The sequence below is a fragment of the Vidua macroura genome, chromosome 1, assembly GCF_024509145.1.
Source record: "Vidua macroura isolate BioBank_ID:100142 chromosome 1, ASM2450914v1, whole genome shotgun sequence".
Taxonomy (NCBI): Eukaryota; Metazoa; Chordata; class Aves; order Passeriformes; family Viduidae; genus Vidua; species Vidua macroura.
Genome location: NC_071571.1, coordinates 149596001 through 149616240, shown reverse-complemented (window position 1 = coordinate 149616240; position 20240 = coordinate 149596001). Strand labels below are relative to the sequence as shown.

Below are 20240 nucleotides of genomic sequence, written 5' to 3'. Positions count from 1 at the left end.
ACTAATTTCATTGGTCTTAGAGTAAAAACATCCCACACCATTGGTGGGCAGTGAATGACGCACAGAGGCAGAACATAACTATAAACAGTATGAATAACAAGATAGATTGAGAATTATTTACATTCTTTCCCAACTGCTTCCCAGGCTCTCGCCTAGTTAGAAAACCTTTCTCTTTCTCTCTGACTGAGCTGAGAATATCCACATGGAGAAGTCTAAGTACTGGTCTAGGATCATCCACAGCTATTCTGGGCAACCTCTTCCACTCTCTCACCACCCTCATTGTAAAGAACTCTTTCCCTAAGTCCAATCTAAACCTGCCATCTTCAGTTTAACACCATTTCCCCTCATCCTGTCGCTGCAGGTCTTGGTCAAAACTCTCCCTCTGTATTTCTACAATATTTCAGTAATCTCAAAAACCAAGTGCCATAAATGAAATGGGTGAAATGTAGTCCAAAAAAGGTTCAGAGACAAGTTACACAAAAATCTGTTACATGTTCAGCTGTCTGAAGTAAATGGAAATTATTTAATTAGGTGTCACTCTGAGCTACCAGAGTAATTCAGGTGTGAGGAAATATGTATGTGACATTTGTCCAAACTTCTAATGGAACTTCTTAGCAGAAGAGCTCAAATAAAACCAGAACAAGAAAATGTAAAGTTTCGGAGGTGATCTGAGAATGAAGACTATTAGCAGGTTTATACTACAAAGTTACTACACTGAATAAAACTTGATCAATTCTCCAAAGTTGAGAAAATCTGGCGAGTGAGTTGTGTTCACTACTTAGAAAATCTACAGTCTGCTTGCTTTGAGTTGCAGTATCTCTGAGATGCAGTTTTTTAATTAGCAAAATCAAAAGTTGACTGTTCTCCAGGAATCCATCAGAAGACCAGGAGAGCAGAAAAATTGCTTAAGTAGGGCAACTTTTGGCATGAAAGCATAGATGGTTTTCAGCACAATGTTAAGAGTTTTCGAATAACTTTCCAGTAGAAATAGTGGTGGAGAGAAAAGTACCAAAACCTGATGTTTAATCAGATACAAAAAAGAGAAAAAGAAATAGGACATTGTGGAAGAAGGAAAACTAACTCATTCAAGCTTGATCAGGCCTAATGTGCCTAATACTTTTTTTTTTTTTTTGTGTTGAGTAACTATGTTCAATATTTAATTTAGAAAACCATTATATTTTTAAAGGAAAAAAAAATAGAGCAGCCATGCCTTATTTACTTCTTTATAGGAGTATTCCTTACAACATTTCAGTTAAGCCATAACAGGTGATTGAGAAACACCATAATGATGATAAATTGTCATGCAGTTATGCAAGGTACTTCATCTTCTTGGTATTGTTAGAAGTAAATTGAATAATAGATTAAATGAACATCCAAATTAAAAAATGAAAAGCTACTGTAATAATTGTGACAATGGGTTACATGTTCAAAAAGAACTGTGTGAAGATAATTGTAAGGAAGAAGATTGAAAAGACAAAAAAGCTGTCTTGTAAGGTAGTTGGTGAAAAAATATCAGTGAACCTGCAGGGAAATAGATTTCTATTACTTTGATGAATATAGAAAACACCATTTGAATAAAAATTTAGAAAAAAATATGTTTCAGCTTGTGGACAACTTAAAAAATGGAAATTAGATCAAGAAGATGTATGTATTAACGAGAGAAGCAAGAAAAATGCTTTGATCAGGCAAGATTTTAATTGCCCAACAATTAACCGAATTGTACAGTTAAGTGTGCAGAGAATGAGAAATGGAAAAGATGCTAATTGTAGTGGAGGACTACTCTGAACAGCCTGGGTAGGTCGGGTTTTATGTGAGATTGATTTGGGGCAATAAACTGGAGGGGAGACGTCAGTCCGGAGGCTGACACTGGGCTTTCCTTCTCTGGCTGCTGACACTTCTCAGCTTTTGTTTTATTTCACTTTAAAAACCCAATGCACATGCTTGGAACTGAAAGCCAGGAATGCTGTAGATGAAAGCAGCTGCTTCACTGGCCGTGCTGTGCTTGGAATCAGGCTCTTTTTCACCAAGAAAATTTGTCATTTGACTGGGCCATGACGTCTTCTCGGTAGAAGTGCTCATGTACTCTGCTGTAGTTTGAAGTTTGTACTTAATCAAGATAAATTGAACGTTTCCCTCTTCTTTTGTTATATTAAAAGCAAATTTTGCCAAGTATTTCCATGAGTTCTTCCCTCACCTCATGTATTTTGACTTGTTGGTTAAGGCCTGTGTGACCTTCCATCAGCAGAAGCTCTCCAGATGTTTTGAGGAGAGGGAAGTTGGCTTCATTTTCATTGTTCATTCTGAAGTAGTCCTTTACTTCATCAAGGAAGCAGAAGTGAATTACCAACTGCAAAGACCATAAATCCAGCTCAATAAGCCTTGTAATTCTGAAATTAATGGCTTCCAACTGTCAAAACCTCAGCAGCACAAACAGAGATCAGAGCAGACAGATTTGTATGAAGAAACATACGCTTTGACTGAAGTGCTCTCTTTCATGTCCTCTCATTTTCTCCTTTTCCGTCTCTCTCAAGTTTGACATCTAGCTGTCTATTTTTTTAGCATATGAGATTTTTTTCCTCCATTTTTCTTAGCCTATTGCATTTCCCCATTGTCCCTGTAGTAAAACAATATCAGAACTAGATATTACTTTTGTTTTTTATTTTCTATCGCAGACCTTTAGATTAACACACTTAATAAATTTAATTTAAATAATAAAACTTAATTTCATTTGTTTGATTTGAATAATTAATATATTTGATTTTACAAAATAAGCCAGTGAAACAGAAAATATTTTCTGAGCTGTAATTGTGTGTATTTATTCATAATGTGTACTTAAGAGGTAACTTGGACTTTTTGTTTAATGTCTGTTTCCTTACTAAGCATAAATTCAGGGTCACTTTAGTAACATTTCTCATTACCTGTGGACACATTAGAAAAAGTTACAGAAGGAGAGGAGACATTTTTCCCATCTCAGGATATAAAAGGGAAGCTGAGCAAATGCATTCTGTAGGATGGCTTTGTACAAAAGAGCTTTTGTCAAATGATACTCGAGTTGGATTTTATTACTCATTACATTTTGCAGATTGTCATCTGAAGTTGTGGCTCAGTAATACCAGACACAAACAGAGCTGTTACAGAATTTCTATATCAAGGCCAGACACATGAAATGAAATAAGGAAGTCAATTAAAAATGTTAGTAGGATATGGAAAGGGTAAAATACCTCAACAGTATTTGGAATTATGCAGAGAAGTGATTGGTTGCCTCATGTGAAAACTTCAGGAAAGAAAAAAAGGCAGCAGGAGCAATACTCAATAATTAAAAGAAGTGTCAGAGGATAATTACATTTCTGTGCTTTGATAAAGAGTCAACTGTCAGTTTTCTGAGTGAAAGATGGGGTTGAGTTGTTCAAGTCAAAGGAATAACCCAGGTATGAAAAGTATTGGAGACCATAAATCAGAAACTTGAGAGCAGAAGCAGGTGCCACCAGCCTCACTGGTTCTGGTGGGAAGCCTTCCATCAATGCTCCCAGCTGTGGAAGCATTTAGTAAATTTATTTTAGCAGGACATGAAGTCTCAGAGCTGCTTTGAGGCTGCTCACAAGCTGCAGATTTCAGCTGGAGATTTCACCTGCTGGGGTGTAATCAGCAGCCCAGACCTGGCAGGGCTTCTTGGCCAGGGCTTGGCCTTACTCAGAGCTCAGGCTGGGTAAAACACGACTTTGCAGGTCTGCATTAGGGCACTTGGAACCTTTCTCTGAAATGAGACATATTTATATGTCCTTCATTGTGCCCAGTAATTGAATTGTGCCCAGTAATTGAGGCCCAGGCATAAATCCCCCAAAACAGGAGCTGACACCACAGGGATGGGTGTCCACACTGGCCTGCCCACTGAGCTCCTTTGTGGTGCTTAACTCCCAACAACTGCATCACCTCTCTTTTCCCATACATGCTTCACTTCCAGGAAGAAAACATCCAGGTTTATCTTGCTAACCAAATAGTCAAAAAGCAGTTGTGAAGCATAGAAAATAAAAACGAGTAAGAAATGTGATCTCAGATCTGAGGCTGGGATGGAAATAAGGTCAGTGAGCAGTGTCAGTTGGAGTGAACAACCTGAACTTTTGCCTGTTAGAGTCAAAATGACCTCTTCTGTTTTCCTAGCAACTATAATTTTGTATGTATTTTTGCTGCATCAACGAGTGAGTTTCTGAACATCTGTTCCTAATGAAGGTATTAATCAGCAATGCGCTCACCATTTGCAAATTATGAACTGTTTTTGTCAAACATTTTGGCTGTGTTTGAAGATGATTTCTGCTCTTGAGTACTTAGTAGATTGTGCTTTGTCTTCATATTGCTTTAAATTAATCTCATAACATGAAATATACATCTTCGTGTTATTTAATTCAGTAGACTGCAGAAGGTGTCTCAATATAATTTTGTTTGGAGAGCTTTTTGTAAACTTATTGAGCTCTGTCTGAGATCCTTACTGCAAATAGGAATTTCAAGATTAAATTTATTTGTGAGTCATTTCCAGCTCTTTTGTTCTCATGTCAATATTGTTCTTTAGTTGAAATAGCTTTTCTCAGTCTCTTACGTTTGCCTTTTATCACTCTTGCTCTTTCTTTTGTGCATCTTGAGACAGCAGTCAGGACTAACTCTCCCAGTCTCTTTGATACCAGAGGGCTTTTTTTTTTATTATTTCTCACCCCACAATTATCTCAGTGGCCTTTGTCTGTGTCTGGTATAAAGTGTGTTTTTTGTTTTCTTAGATCTGCTTGACAAGCTTAGATCTTCAGTAGCATTATTCTTGACATGGATCCTTAATGATCCACCTTAAAGTGAATCTGTGCTATCATTTCCAAGGCTCTCTGTTGTCCTTCTTTTACCACCAAGTTATAGTGAATATTTAGTATTTCACAGAACATGATGTAAGCTGTTGAAACCAGCACTGCCTGTCTCACAAGCAGGAGTTTGAAACAGGCAATGATGGAGTAAATCCAGCTTGTTAAACCTTCTGGCTTACGAATTAAGACCAATGTGAGAGTTGTTGGTGCCTGGCTACAGCACAGTGTTCGACAAGTTGCTGCTGTATCTCTCTAGTGTATCTCTTAGTAGGATCTTGAATGTTTAAGATGGATAACAATGTAGTCACTCTGATTAAATACAGAATAATTAAAACACCAAAATAATTAGAAGTTAATTTTGATTAAATTTCAAGTTTCAAGTACTCAGCACCATGACCAATAGTGTAATAAAGCAGTGTCAGCCTTACAGGCTGAAAATTTAACAGTTGTTAGCAACCCCAGATGTGCAAGTGCATTTCAAATTTATGTTAGTTTTCCTTACACAATAACTGCATTTTTGGGAAGGTTGTAGTGCAGTTGTTTGGAGTCAGTAATACTCAGAAATCCCTGCAGTACAAATAGATGCTACACAAAGGTAAAACAAAATTCTGGAATGACACAAGACAAGGAATGACAAAGAGGCAATGCAGGATTGTTTGCTTGTGAGGAATTGTTTTGGCTTTGTGGCTGTCACAGTACATGGTTTTGTACCTCTGAGAATGCTGTGCATGAATCAGACAAGTAAAAATGAGCAGAAGGGAGCAGGAGTGTGACATGAAGTGATACACATCTGATAAGGGAAGCAGCTCGTAATAGAGGTTGGCGCTGATAATCTGGAAGCTGTTCTTCAAAAGGCACGGTGGCAGACAATGAAACTCTTCTGTTATTTTGAGAGAGTGAAACAAATCCAGCCACTTGTTCATCATGCAGAATTAACCTTCACAAACCCTTCTGTGAGTGTAATAAATAATTTTGGCTATGTATCAAGTGAAATTACCAACAGCTCTGATATATGGTATGACATCATTCTGAATCCTTCTCATTACCCTTTGAAATGTCTTTTGTATTCCTCTGGTGCTGGCAACTTGGTAATGATCCAGTCATTTTACCTAATTTATGTAAAATACCACAGATGGCATTTACCTCTGTCATTCAATGGAAATTTCAGACTGTGGAGCTGTTTGTTTGCCAAAGTGCCATAATAATCAGCAAACCTTAAGTTGGATATTTTGATGGTATGAACTCAGCAGAAAATTGTTACATGTCTAAATTTAAAGTTGAAGGGACCAAAAAATTGCAGAAAACCACAGATATCATTTAGCCCAGGAATTATATTTTATTCAGATTTAGTGGCCTGTAGGTTCTAAAACATTGCTCCTTTGAGCTTTTGGAGTAGGCTGGCTGTCTCATCAGTTATCTCACATTATAGTTTACTCCTCTAATTAGAACCTTGCTGTATTCTGTATGGATTGGGGACATTTCTCAGTGGCACGTGTTCCAAATGTGACCCTTGACTGTTCAGTTATTGTCTCTATTCCCAGAAGTTCATGCTAAGAGCATTCATATTTACTCCCAGTATACCATTAGGTAATACTGTTGGACGGTGCTATTTATACATAAACTTGCAGTAGTTAAGTTTTTGAACCACCTTTGAGAAGAAGCTTTAAACTGAAATAATATCGTGATGACTTCTGTGCCTTTCCAGGCAGGCAAAAATCTGTGAAGAGGTTTTCTGAGATAATACTGATGAAACAGGAGATACATGTGCAGCTTAAAATATTTCCAGTGCTAAAGTATCCACTGGCCCTGAGCATTTCACTAGAAATTAAATTTGGGTACATGGTATGTGCCAATTAATAGTACCTTATAACTACATTTATAAGCAGTGATTATCCAGTCTTTAATTTTATTACTTCATATTCTGATGGAAAACTGAATTTATTAAAGTTTGCAAACACAGGAATAAACACAAGTAAATATTTTTACTCTGTAAAATTTCACTTATCTGTGATAATGTCTAGGAGAAAAGTCATTGGGGATTTTTTCTGTTTTGAAACAGGGATTAAAATGAATCCAAGCCATTTTACTATTCATTAGGTAGCTTACTCATGCTCCATTACAAATACTAAATTATGTGTTGGGGAGACTCATCATTGTTAGTGAAATTTGAGTATCAGCAAGTGAGTTAATAGATACAAATAAAAAATGAGCTATAATAAGCATAAAATGTCTTGAAAATTTTGAAAACTCTATGGTGAAAATCAGGATTGGATACTTTCTGCTGCCTAAAAATGAAAGTTACCAAGATCTACCTGGAGAGCTGTTTCCTGAGTTTTCCATTCCCATACTCCATTCAAACTAGGTGTAATTGCCAAGACTAGAGAGCATCTGTTTTCTTCACCCCTGAAAATGGGTGATTTTTGAATGTATAGATAAATTCATTCTGTAAGATCCTTAAGATGTCAGAAATAGCTGCGGACTTCTGTCTTCTTATATATATGTATAGATATATAGATATAGATATAGATATACATACATATATACACACACACACATATATATATATGCACACACACACACACACACACACATATACATACATACATACATATATACATCATCCAGTCAAGACATTATGAACAGATTTACATAAAACCCCCAGCTAAGATCCTCTCCACATTTATGGGATTGAATATCTTAGACTTTTTTGGGAATCCTGGGAAATCAGAACGATGATGCTGTCAGTAGAAATACAATTTTCTTTCTCCTCTGCCCCCATCCTCTCCTTTTCATTCTCCTGTATCTGGAGGTCTCTCATTGAAGAGAAATCATGTTTGTGATTTGGAAGAAGTGTGGATTAAAATATTGTAGGCGTTGTTGGATGCCTGAAAGCACCAACGACATGAGGAAATTTATACTTTACTCTGCTAATTGTTGAAAAATATGAGTCCTTGATTGGTATGCAATTAGAAGTGTAACATTCTGTTAAACATATCACACAGCATATGGCATGTTAGTAGAAAATCCTCTAATTTAAAATGAAAAAAAGTATGCAGTTCTGCCTATTAGCAATTTTTGCAGGCAATCAAAATGTCCCATTTGTCTAAATGTCAGAGGGGGAAAAGCCATCCTTAGTTATTTTGGTAATCTAAATTTGGCTTATGTTTGATAAAATTTCTCTTCTCTAAAAGTAAACAAATATAAAAGAGGAAAACCCAGAATATAGCTAAATGTGCCATTGCTTTCAACTATTCAGATCTGTGGTTTTTATAAAAAAAAATTGAATAACATTACCACATCTGCTTTAATTCAAGCAAATTAAAAGTATTGAAGCAAGACCATGTTTGCAGAACCTTAGGAAAAAAAAAAAATCAAAGACCCATGAGTGGAATTTATTGATGGGCAATCAGATGGTGCACTGGTTTGTCAATTAAAAATATAGAATGGCTCCATAGACAGATGTTCATGTCCTTAAGAACCTCAGTGGGTTGAAGGCTTGATATTCAGTATATATCTTCCAATCACCTTCTCTCTGATGGATGTTTTGGGATAAGATGTCCAATACACCTGGAGGTGCTCCAAGAAATAGCCTTTCAGTTGAGGCTGAAGTCTCGCTGGTATGGGCCCAGGACTGGCCAGGGCTTGGAACATGCAGTTGCCCATTTGTGAGGTTCACTGTGAGCACTGCTGATTGATGGCTGGTGTGGCTCATGGAGAGGTGGCTCTGCAGGCCAGGCTAAGATGGGAGCAATAAACTGCACCTGGGAACGGGATAGTTTCCTTTTTCCAGTAGATATGCAAAGTTACTACATATCTTCAAAAACAGTTTCAGGGGGGGTTGAATTTCCTTGACTGACTGCACATTCACCGCCATTTGTATCAGTGAAGTTTAAAAATCTCTGAAGGCTTCAGACACATTTTTGTTAACAGAGTATTTGACAAGCTTCTCTTCTTCTAATATTTGTAGATGGTCAGTTTATCTCGCATTTGGCAAGTAATGTTTATCTTCTTCCTGGAAGTTTCAGACTTGCTGGTCAGCATTTTACCGTTGCCCTGTTGGGATAACTCGTCACTTTAAAAATGTGCCTTATTTCTGCTTTAATTACATTTTGTCTTTGGTCTTCTTCCCATGGCTGGGTATTTGTGAGGCATCACCAATGGTATTTGCCAGTGTATTTCAAAGTAACCCCCTAATGCTGGCTTTATTAAGTATTTATCCTGACATGGGAAGTGGGGTTCCCATTCTGCTGCTCACCTGTCATCCCTGCCTTTGTCACCCTCCTGCTTCAGTCCCCAGTGTGACTCCTGCTGCAGCACGGACAAGCCACAGCCCAGCCCTGGCAGAATTTGTGTCCCTGTTTGAAGCCAGGCAGGAATGGGAATTTTTCTGCTCTAGCAGAGAGCTGATAATTTGTTATGCTCAAGAATTGACATGAGTTTTGTTGTGACTTTGGGCTCCATTTTGACACTGCATTATACAGTCAATTTGGCATCGAACTGGAGAAAACGAGGATAGTAGGAAGCTGATTCCTCAAACTATTAATTTTATATCAAAATCAACCCCCCAAAACATTGCCTGGAAGGGGGGAGGGGTTCTTTTTCATTCTGTTTTACTCACCAAATTACACAGTCACTTCATAAACCTTAAAATCGAGTAAATTTAAAATCAGCTTGTGCTACAAAGCCTGAGGTTTGGTATTGGCTGTTCCTGTTGTGTGTTGTAGTCGCTAATCCTTTTAATGAAGAGCTTTTAGCATTGAAGAGATTCTATTTATAGCAAAGCCATTAGAGCATAAAGCTCCTCATTGCTATTCTGCAGCATGGAGCTGTAATGTTTGTCAGTGGAGAAAAGCTATTTTTAGATGCAGCATTGAAAACCAAGGCTGAAAGGTCAAGAATCCTTAGGGGGATTTGTTCTGCTACATCAGTGCTATCACACAGCTGCTGTTTACTCTCTTATCGTACCTCAGTAATAAGAAGATATTTTTATTGTGACACCGAAGGTATAAAGCATCAAAAGGATTTTGTGCATGAAATGAAGGCTTGGGGAGTGATGTATCCAATCACATTAAATGTTCTGCTTCTTAGGAGGATGATTTTATTTTCCCAAAGACTGTCTCAATACCCATTCTTCAAAAGATTCATTCTAGGAAAGTTGGTGTTTTTTCAATTTTTTTTTTCAATTAAATAAGACCTAATGGGAGCAAAAGACAATCTGCTGAGGTAGTGAAGGATTTCAGGCACACACTTTTCTGCCTGACATCTACACCATTCATGTTTTTAGCAGTGCAGTGCATGAACAGGAGGCATAAAATCAGTGTGGAGTTTGCCAAAGGAAAAAGAGCCTGGACATTTCTGTTGGTAATTTGAGGAGCAGAATTGTGGGTGGTGGGTGATTATATCTGGCACAGGACAGCTTGTAGCACGCTGGGTAGGTACTGAGTGAGCACAAAAAGATCATGTGGTCCTATTGAAACAAGATATGATAGATGATATGTGAAAGGGAGAAGGGAGAAAGGAGTGGGGGGAAAAAGGCATAATTATAGGAATACAAGTCTGCCTATGTTAGCTGAGACTACAGTGTGGCAGCTTCAGAGGGTTTTCTAATATCTTTATATAAAAATCAGGAGGAAAAAAGATTAATTGCCACATTGAGAAAATTAGGGTTGTATGATCAAAGGGAAGGCAGAGAAGAAATGGCCTGTTGACAGATGGCTTATAAAAATGAAAAGATTTTTCTGAGGATATGAGTTCGGAGTTTTTTTGCTGCTTGGGGAGACACAGGCACTGTAATCATATTTTAATAATAATAAGCTGCTATGTAACCCTTTTATTCACCAAACATGTAGCATAGGAAAGGTATGAGTACAATAATACACCAATGGGTACACTTTCTTCTCAGGGTATAATGAAATTAATTGTACTTCTCTGAGAATTTATTCAAGGTCTTGCTGCTGAAGGTTCTGACACATGGAGTCCATTTTCCCATACCTTTTAAAACAGTTTCTTTCATATCAGGAAATTATTTTAATTCTACTCTTTCTCTATACCCAAACCAGTTTTTAACACCGTCTTTCCCAAGCTTTCTGTATATGCAGTATGTGGCTAAATCCATGTGGTTGTAACTGATAAATTGTTCCCTCTGCAAGAATTGTGCCAGGCAGCAGCACAGAGTGAGCACACATTAACAGGCAGCTCCTGTCTTCACTACATAAATAAACCAAACAATTGAAAAATTGTCAAAAAAGAATTGGGGAAACTGAATGGATCTCAATTCTACTTTTTTTTTTTTTTTTTTTTTTTTTTTTTTTTTTCATAATTGAATGAGATTTAGGTAAATGGGCATTGACTGAAGGGAAAGACAGAGGAAGGAGGGTATGGCTTTGTGAAAAGACACGGCGGTAATGGGTTGTTCCTATCAAAACTGCCAGATGTTGCTTAGTCACATTATCTCTTATCTCTCACTCTTCTGTGAAAGAAACTCAGGTATTTCTGGCTGTGTCACTTCATGGCACAGTGACTCAATCCAACTCACTAAAACAGCAGGAAAAAACAAATGAAAACTGAACCAGAAAAAAACAGTAGCTTCTGGTTTTGGGTGGGATCAGGCTGGGAGGTTGGGTCAGTGTGTCCTGCACCCCCAGGGATGGGCACAGAGGAGGGCAGGAGGCAGCTCTTAACTCAGCTTTGCCATCATGTGAAACAGGAGCCAGTCAGAGGACCAGGGACCATAGAGGGAGAGAGGCTCATTTGGACTACAAAAAGAATCAGCAGAGAACGTGATAAAAAATGACAGAAATTCATAATCCATGATCTTAACTGCAGATTAATAAATTATTTGTTTATGGCTTTCACATCTCTTACATCTTGATAGGTTTGTACCTTTCACAGCCCAGGTGTTGTGGGGAAAGAAAGTAAATTCTAGGTCACAGTGTAGTGATGTAGAATAAAATAAAATGGTATTTATTTTCTGTGAAAATGCATATGATTTTAGTGCTCTAGCTGCTAGAATATTGCTGTATGTGAATTTTCCTCCACCTCTCTAATTAATCTTGATACTTTTCGTACTCATTAGTCCTGAGCAATCCCATGTTTGCAATCTCTCTTGCTTTCTTAGACTATTTCACTCCTGTTAGGGCTTAGACTGACTGTAATTACTTTAGTGGTTGTAACTGTTGAAATTTTCCAATCACTATGACATCCTTTTCTTTTTCCCCCACAGTTGCTTTTTTCACAGTTATCTGTTCACATTGCACCCAATTTGCTTTATTAGACAAATATTTCTGAGACAAAAGGATTTTTTAAAAATTGTTTGGGGATTTTTGTTGTGGTGGTTTTTTTTTATTGTTTTTTTGGGGGTTTTTTTTTGTTTGTTTTTTTTTTGGTTTTTTTTTGTTTTTTGGGTTTTTTTTGTGGGTTTTTTTGTTTGTTTGTTTGTTTTGGGGTTTTTTGGTGTTTTTTTTTTTTTTTTTTTTTTTTAACCATTGATGGTTTTGGTTAGTAAAAACAAAGAAAGGTCTTTTGTAGACCAGTGGGCAAATGCTCCTCCCTGGTTGTGCCTTGGCCTGAAAATGAAGACTGGTAAATTTGGTATCTACTGACACTCAAATTTGCTGTAAATTTGAAAAATTCAATGCAAGTCTGCTGCTAAAACACTTTGTAATCACTAAATTCTCCCCTGAATTTCTTTCCTGTGCAGAGATATGTTGAAAATAATCACAGAGTAAAGAAATTCCAGCCTGTATTGATATAGAGTCAGTGGACATGCAGGAGTTGGCAGTTGTCTTTTACTGGTTTCATACTTTAAATACATAGTTTTTGTGAGAGAGTGGAAATGTCAAAGCTGTGTCTGTAGTGAAGACAAGAATACTTGCCTATAATTACTGTTATCTGAATGATTTTCTTTTTGAGCGAGGTTTCATCTGTTCTCCTTTCTGCTTTATCTGAGACTTGTATACTCTTGTCTTCATTTGTTTGTTAACCAAGGGGATTTTTTATCTTCTTGCTGTCATGTTTTGAGATTTATGTGATTGCCTCTAATTTGGAACTTGGCAAACCTTATGAAATGTGGAAATGATATAGTTCTGACCTAGTTCTGACCTGATATACCTACGTTGCGTCTTGCAGTGATGCTCTTGGCATGTCTGATGGCCCTGCAAGTCCCTTTAGTTGCAGTCTGTCATCACAAAATGGATTTGGCTCCTGGGTTACTCTATAAAAGGATTAAAGATTCCTGCCACAGCTGAAGTTCCAGTTTAGGATTCTCAGTTTAAATCTTGTTGCAACATCTGAAATATCAAGGATTGTTATTAGAGACAGATTGAGTTGTTTCAGGAGGTGTGGGAAGGGTGCAAAGCTGTGTATGTACATCTGAGGGTGTCATCTTTTCACTTCACTTTATTGCTGTTACAGAACAGTGTCTGGAGAGTTCAGCTTATCTACTTGAGTTAATCTGTGACTTCAGTTTATTGTATATATCCAGCCTATGCTGCAGATCCAGTTCAAATTAAAACAAAGTGCAAGGTCTTGACACTTCACTCCCATCTGAAGCAGCAGTTGTTGGATGATGGCAATGTTGGGAACACTTTTGCAAAGAAGGCTGCAGGCAGTGGTTAGCATTTTAATTGTCCTGTCCTTTAAATTTGCTCATTTTGGGATTCTTGTCAATGCTAATGCTGTGTCCCTCATGCAAAGCCAGGATGACTTGTGATTCCAGTCCTATTTGTTAAGTGAATGTATTTCATTTGCAGCTAATGACTTGCTGCTGGTGGATGGTAAGTGCTGATGTGTTTTATTGTCTGTTTAAAGCTCTCATGAATCTCTGGAAGAGTCTTAAGATTAATTTTTGCTGTGTTTTCCTGCTTGTGGTTGGGTGTCATTCAAGATTTGTAAGGAATTAAGAGCTGTAAAGTTGCCTTGTCTGGCTGCATCTTTCTCTATCTGGCATTTCAGCATTTGGGATCCAATGCAATTCACATTGACAGTATCTAAATTGGGATCCTGAAAGGGTAAAGCATTCTGGAAATTAACTTTGTTGTTCTTGTTGTTGATTAAATGAGTAAGTCTCAGTGTAAAATCTTCCTCTTTGTTCAAGATTCTCACTTGTGTGCCATTGACATGCTGGAAAAGCAGATAAGATGTGATAAAAGGTACTGTTACTGTTACTATTGCCTGCCCACATATGGAATTTATTTGCTGCATAAATACACCTACAGGCTTGCTCCATGCAGAGGCCTAAGCAGCTACATAGAAACATGTACTGGTTTGTTAATTCACAGAATTCTTCTGTGTTGTGTTCAAGACAAATATAGATAAATAAGCCAAGACTTCATTAGGGAGGACTATGTTTCTGCCAAGTTGTATTTCAGTAGGCCAAAAAAATTCCTTTCAAAACATTCCTTGACACTTCTGAAGGGAATACCTGTGACTTCTAACATAATCAATCTGCTCCTCGGTAGTAAAAGTTGAAGATAAAAGGATAATTTTGCCTTTTCACCCAATAACTCTGAGCTTCAGAAATGTACAGTGAATAATTCAAGCAGGTTTTTAAAATCATGGAAGGAGAATGTTGGTGTGATGTCTATGAAGATGTCTAATTTGGACATCGTGCTTTGCATCTAAGAACAAAGTGAAATATGAGCTAGAAACATGAAACATGATTATGAGCAAATAACATCTTTGATAGATCAAGTGTCTAACTAGTTCCAAAAAAAAAAAAAAAATGGTTGCAAAATTCTCCTGTGGAACTGCTGGAACTCCTCTTTTGTGCTGTGCCTTTCTGAAGAAATGTCATTATCAGTCTCTCCTACTGCATTGCTGACCAAGGTTCCAGTGGAATTTTGATAAAATAAATGAGCAAGTCTGTTTAACTGCAGAAGCAAAATCTATCTTCTCCATTTTATCTGGTTGCTTTCCTGAACTCCTTCTCCCACGCCTGCTTTCCAACTCAGCTTGTTGGAGATGCTCTACAGCATCTGCATCATTTTTTTGGGGGCTTGTGTGGTTCTCCCGAGCTGACAGAGCTCAAGTCTTGCTGTTCCCATTCTCTCAGGATTAGTGAGATGACGTGGAATATCTCATCCCTTCTGGGTCCAGATTAGAAGTCCTGGAATTGTCAAATGAGTATCTTTCTCTGAGGGCAGGATGAACTTCTGACTTTCTTCTGCTGGCCAACATTATTTAATAAGGCTGGAAGCTCTCTTGGGAAGATTAAAGAAAAAAAAATTAAAATAAAAATGTTGAAGAACTTGATATTGGAGAATGCTATAATTTTAGGTAAAAAGTTTGTTGCAACTTCTAAATTGTCCAGCTGCACTGGTATGGGAAGACAGTTGTTTTCCCCCTGTTGCTTCCCTCTTCTGGATTTATGATGCTGTTTTTCTGAGGACGCCGAGATGTTTTTTATCATCAGTGAACAAATCATATCCCTGTGAGAAGCATAATGTGCATATTACATATAGACAGACTGAGAAAAGATCATTACTTTGCCTCAGGCTACAAAATAAGACAGTAATATAGTGGGAAGCTCAGTCTCACAGCCTCCTGGTTTAACCAGTGAATGACTCATTATACTGGCTGAAAAAGGCACTGGGAATGAATGGTGGTGAATAAAGCTCGGGAAATGATTGGTCAGAACAGAGTGTCCTGTTCAGGGCTTTTAATAACCTGGGACTTTCACAACCATTTTGAGATTAAACTAAAACTATGTGACTCTATTTTGCTTCTGGCAACATCCCTGGTTAATAAGCAAAGCAAATGTTTTTCGTACTGACTTGCTGTCAGTATCTTTAGTTCAGAGCATAAGACCAGTCCTTTCAGTTGTGGTTTTGCCTTTTTGGCAGATCTTATTTTGTTGCTGCATTTGCCTGTCACTGGTTTGGCAATGAGGTGGAATTAAGCTTTTGTCCTTCCAATTGAGAGGACTTCTGAATATCTCCCTCAGCATCACAGCAATATTTATATCCAGAGACCTTCCTGATCTTGGAATTGCAAGAAGCTACCTCTAGGAAGAGGTTTTATTTTTAGTTGCAGATAGAGGATCCACAAATCTGTGCTCAGTTTATTCCAAGCCCATTATTGAGGCTCAGAGGAACTTCAGATGGGATGTCAAATACCCAGTGTCTTCCTGATCCTGCAACATGCTTTCCTTCTCCTTCCTCAAGTGTAGTTTGAGGAGAATTTTTTTATTGATCTAAGATGAGGGCTGCTACAGTCTTTGTGCATCCCCTACTTCCCAGCTGTGTACTGGGTTTTGGCTTTGGTGTTTGTATTGATGCCAGGTAAGGCAAATTAAGGAGTTTTCACCCATCATTGCCAAGTCTTCCTCTAGAATATTTCCTCAATTACTTAGTGTATTTTTACTACCTAATTGTTGCAGATACTCTGTACTGATTTACCAGACCAGTCTGACAGAAGACAAAGCCAGTGAGAAATGCCAGTGGTTTTCTATGGCATCAGTGATTGGAAAGGCTGGTGGGATGATTGTCTTGGTTGCTTTGACAATTGCAGACTCATATCCTCTGATCCCAAAAAGAGACAGGAAATGGATTTCTAAGGACATGAAATTTCCTTCATTCCTATCCCAACCCTTCTTTATGTGATCCTCATTAAAATTGTGTTTTATGGTCGATGCCTGTGTCCCTGGGTTTCAGTGTGCCAACCTCAACACCTTCCAGTGCTGGAGCAATTTATAACCCAGGGTTTTCTCTGTGCACAGGAAACCCCACTGCAGAATATCCTTTGGGCTGTGTACCTTTTCAGCTGGATATTTTGAAATACAAAGTTCTTCTGACTGCTCAGTTCTAACCAGAATTTGCAAGTTATTTGAGGGTTTCGTTTTCCTCCAGAGTTGTATGACTAAGCATGAGAAGGGAAAACAGATTAATCATCACTGAAAACAAACAAATAATGACTTAATAATCACAAATCTGACTGAGAAAGCAGTATTAATTATTCATAGAGGGTGATTTATCTTAAAACATACTGTTAGACTGGCAGCTGAAATAAAGACAGATGTTTCTGCTTTGTCCCAGAGGGTTGGAAATACAGAATTGGAATTAAATTTGATACCCACATAATGATGTGGGAGGTTATGGAGGTTTGTGTAGTTATTTGTGTATGAAGTTTGCTTTGAATCACAGATGGAAACACTTTATTTAGTATCTACACTGTTTCTAGTTTCCTGGAGTTGTAGAATCATAGAATCATAGAATGGTTTGGGTTGGATTTGGATTTAAACTCATCTCATTCCACCCCCCTGCCATGGGCAGGGACCTCTTCCACTGGACCAGGTTGCTCCAAGTCCTGTCCAACTTGGCCTTGAACACTTCCAGGGATGGAGCAGCCACAGCTTCTCTGGGCAACCTGTGCCAGGGCCTCACCACCCTCACAGTAAAGAATTTCTTCCTAAAATCTAATCTAAACCTTCTTCTCTATGTTGTGTAGAGACTGCACCGTAACACCTTTCATTTAACACTGTCACTGCATGTTTTGGAACAAGAATAAAGAGAAATGAAAAATGCCATATATTACATTGATAGTTATAAAATTACTCCTAGCAGTTACATTCCACTTTTGAAGTGCTTTGCAAACACACCTAAATACCATAAACCCAGAGTTTTAGAGTATAGCATTTAGATTAGAGGTGGAGGCCCTTAAATAAGAAGGACTGAAAGGGAAGGAATAAATTTCTGAAAAATCTTGAAGTTTCAACTCTCAGAATGTCTGGTTTTGTCTTCCACCTTTATTGTAAATCTATTGTGATTTGGAGAGGTTGGTTTGGTTTAATTTTGTTGAAGGGGTATTGTGAGTGAGCTACTGAAGTTTTAAAGACTGTAGGTGGACTGGAGCTGTGCCATCATCCATTCCAGACCCCACTCAGAGAAGGGACAGTCCTATTATTAAAAAGAAATGCCAAGCCAGGCTTTGGAAAGGAGTGGTACCATCCTTGTTTTGTAATTTCCCAAAGCCAGTGTGTGCGTTAGAGCCAGGTTTGGTTCCGTGTTTCCACCCCAACACTCCCAGTTAATTTCCTCACAGATCTCTTGCTGAGGTCTCTTACATGCACTGAAGCTTTTCTTCAGTAGTTACATTACTTATATTTAGAATTTAAGGTGAGAGGAAGGACTTAGGGTTACAGAGAGGAAAGGGAAAAACAAGTTGTGAGGGTTAAAAAGCTTTCCTAGAATGGGAGCTTGGAATCTGTTGCCTTAGTTTAAGGTGTTAAAAAGGTGCAAGGTTAACACAGGAAAACTTGTTCATAGACAACTGTTTTCTCCTTGTGTAATTTCATCTGCTAAAGTATATGGCATCATCTTGGAAGTGTGACAACATGATTTTTATTTAAAAAAAACCCCACAAAATAAGCTTTAATCAAAAGCAGCATGTATTTGTGTTCAGTGCTTATCCTTCTGATCAGCACATATACTGAAAATAATCCAGATTTACTTGAACCCATTGGGCAATATGTGGTATTTATAGTTACATGTTTGTATTTTTCATTGTTCATGAGATTTGGGATGTGTATTGCTATTAATGCATATAAATAAGTTGTGCAGTACATGTAATAGCTTCTTATGTATTTTTACTCTCATTTTTTCCTGGGCACCCTGAGAATGCTTTCTATCAAAATCTCCATTGCAGAGATTTTAATAATTTTTCTCTAATATGTTCTTTAGAAAGTCGGTTCTTTCCTGGAAGCTTATTGCCAAGCTAATTTCATGATGCTACTGTTATTTAGGTTTTCCTTCCAAGAAATAACACCAGAACTTCTAAGAACTTAATTTTGTGAGAAGGGTTGACCTTTCAAGGTATTGAGAAGGTGGCTGCATTTTATCTGTCTGGACAGACTGAGAGAACTTCTTGAAAAGAACTTCCAGCTATTTTTCTGTGCTGATGCCTAAAATAAAATTAGTAATAATTGCCAATGCCTCTTCACATGACTTAATAATAGAACCTATGGTAGAGCATCCTATCAGCTGATGGCTGCATTTATCATTCCAAGAGAGAAAAGGCACATGGAATTTTAACAGCCTCAGACCTTTTCAAAACAGGTGATTTTTAAAATTTTAATTGTCTGGTGAAGGTAGTAATTTATTTGTTTCAGCATTAGCAATATTTGGATGCCTGACTTAAATACACTGCTGACTGTTATTCTTACCTTTTAGCTAGACTCAAATGTCTGATGTTATAGGAAAGGGCTTTTGGCTCCTAATTATGCACATTCTTTTGTATAAGTTATGAAAAAATAATTTTGGAATTACACCCTGCTTGTCCAGGAACATACAACTTTTGTATATATCAAGTTAAAGCAAAACATGAGACTAACGGATATCTGATTTCCTTGGAAATAGGATGTTACCACATAATGAATTCTGGGTGAATAATTATTACCTGTGGTTGTCACACCATGGCACATATACCTGTCACCTAAATCAAACTGGTCAAGGTAAATTGGGAGTTTTCAAGATTTAGTGGTCTTTATTCCTTTACCCTGATCATCCTGGTATTCACTCAAGGATGTCCATATTTTCTGTCTCTGCTTTCACATTTTTCCATAAAACGTCTTTGCTGCTGTTTCTATTTCTAGACACAGTTTTATGTGTTTGTATTTATAGTGTTCCTGTTGCATGTTTACATGTACAAAAAATGCACTAAGGCTGTATGTGGGTCAGCTTAGTTTATATGGTTAGGGTGTATTTGTGCAAAAGAAGTTCAGATTTGGAGGGGAAGAAAAGATTGTGGAATCCAGGATACAGAAACTTGGTAATTTAGTTTTTTGAAGAAACAAGTAATAGTCTCACCCTGCAACCACTTGCTGAATATTCCATAAATAGACTTTATTCATATCCCTCTAGGAGAAACGTGGCTGCAATCTATGGAAAGCTCGTCATGCTTCATGGAAAAGCTGAATGCTGCAGCTTTCATTAAAGCTCACTGGTTCATAAATGTTGCAGTGCTATGAGCAGTATAGAAGTGCTGGGTTGTTAGGATTTTTTTATTTTTGCCTTTTTTTTTTTTTTTGTGGGGCTTTTTTGCCTTTCTGGCAGTCAATATGATTTCATTGCTTGAAGACAATTCCTGCAGAGTTCAAAGAGGGGAAAAATGTGAATTCTCAATGAATTTCTGAAAGAATTTGGTGCTGGCTAATCAAAAGATTTTCAGAACAATCTGAGAAGCTGATTGACAAGGTGTGGTTTCAGTGGACTGTGCACTTGTGTGGCTTCCACTCAGACCTGTGTGCAGTGTCACATTCCAGTCAAATCATCCATTCTTGATTTGCCTGTCTAGAACTGAAGTCCAGGGAGAAACTTACTCTGGGGCTCAGCAAACCTCACAGCTTTCAAGTGTTAACAGTGGTAAAAAAATGATCAACAGAAAAGAGCTTTGCTGTGGAATGAC

At 37.7% G+C, this 20240-nt stretch overlaps 1 protein-coding gene across 2 annotated transcripts in view; it reads left to right on the top strand.

Annotated features, from left to right (window-relative positions):
• The window catches only part of TRAPPC9 (trafficking protein particle complex subunit 9), a 449912-nt gene that overhangs the window by 222258 nt on the left and 207414 nt on the right, over positions 1-20240 (top strand). The window lies entirely within an intron of this gene.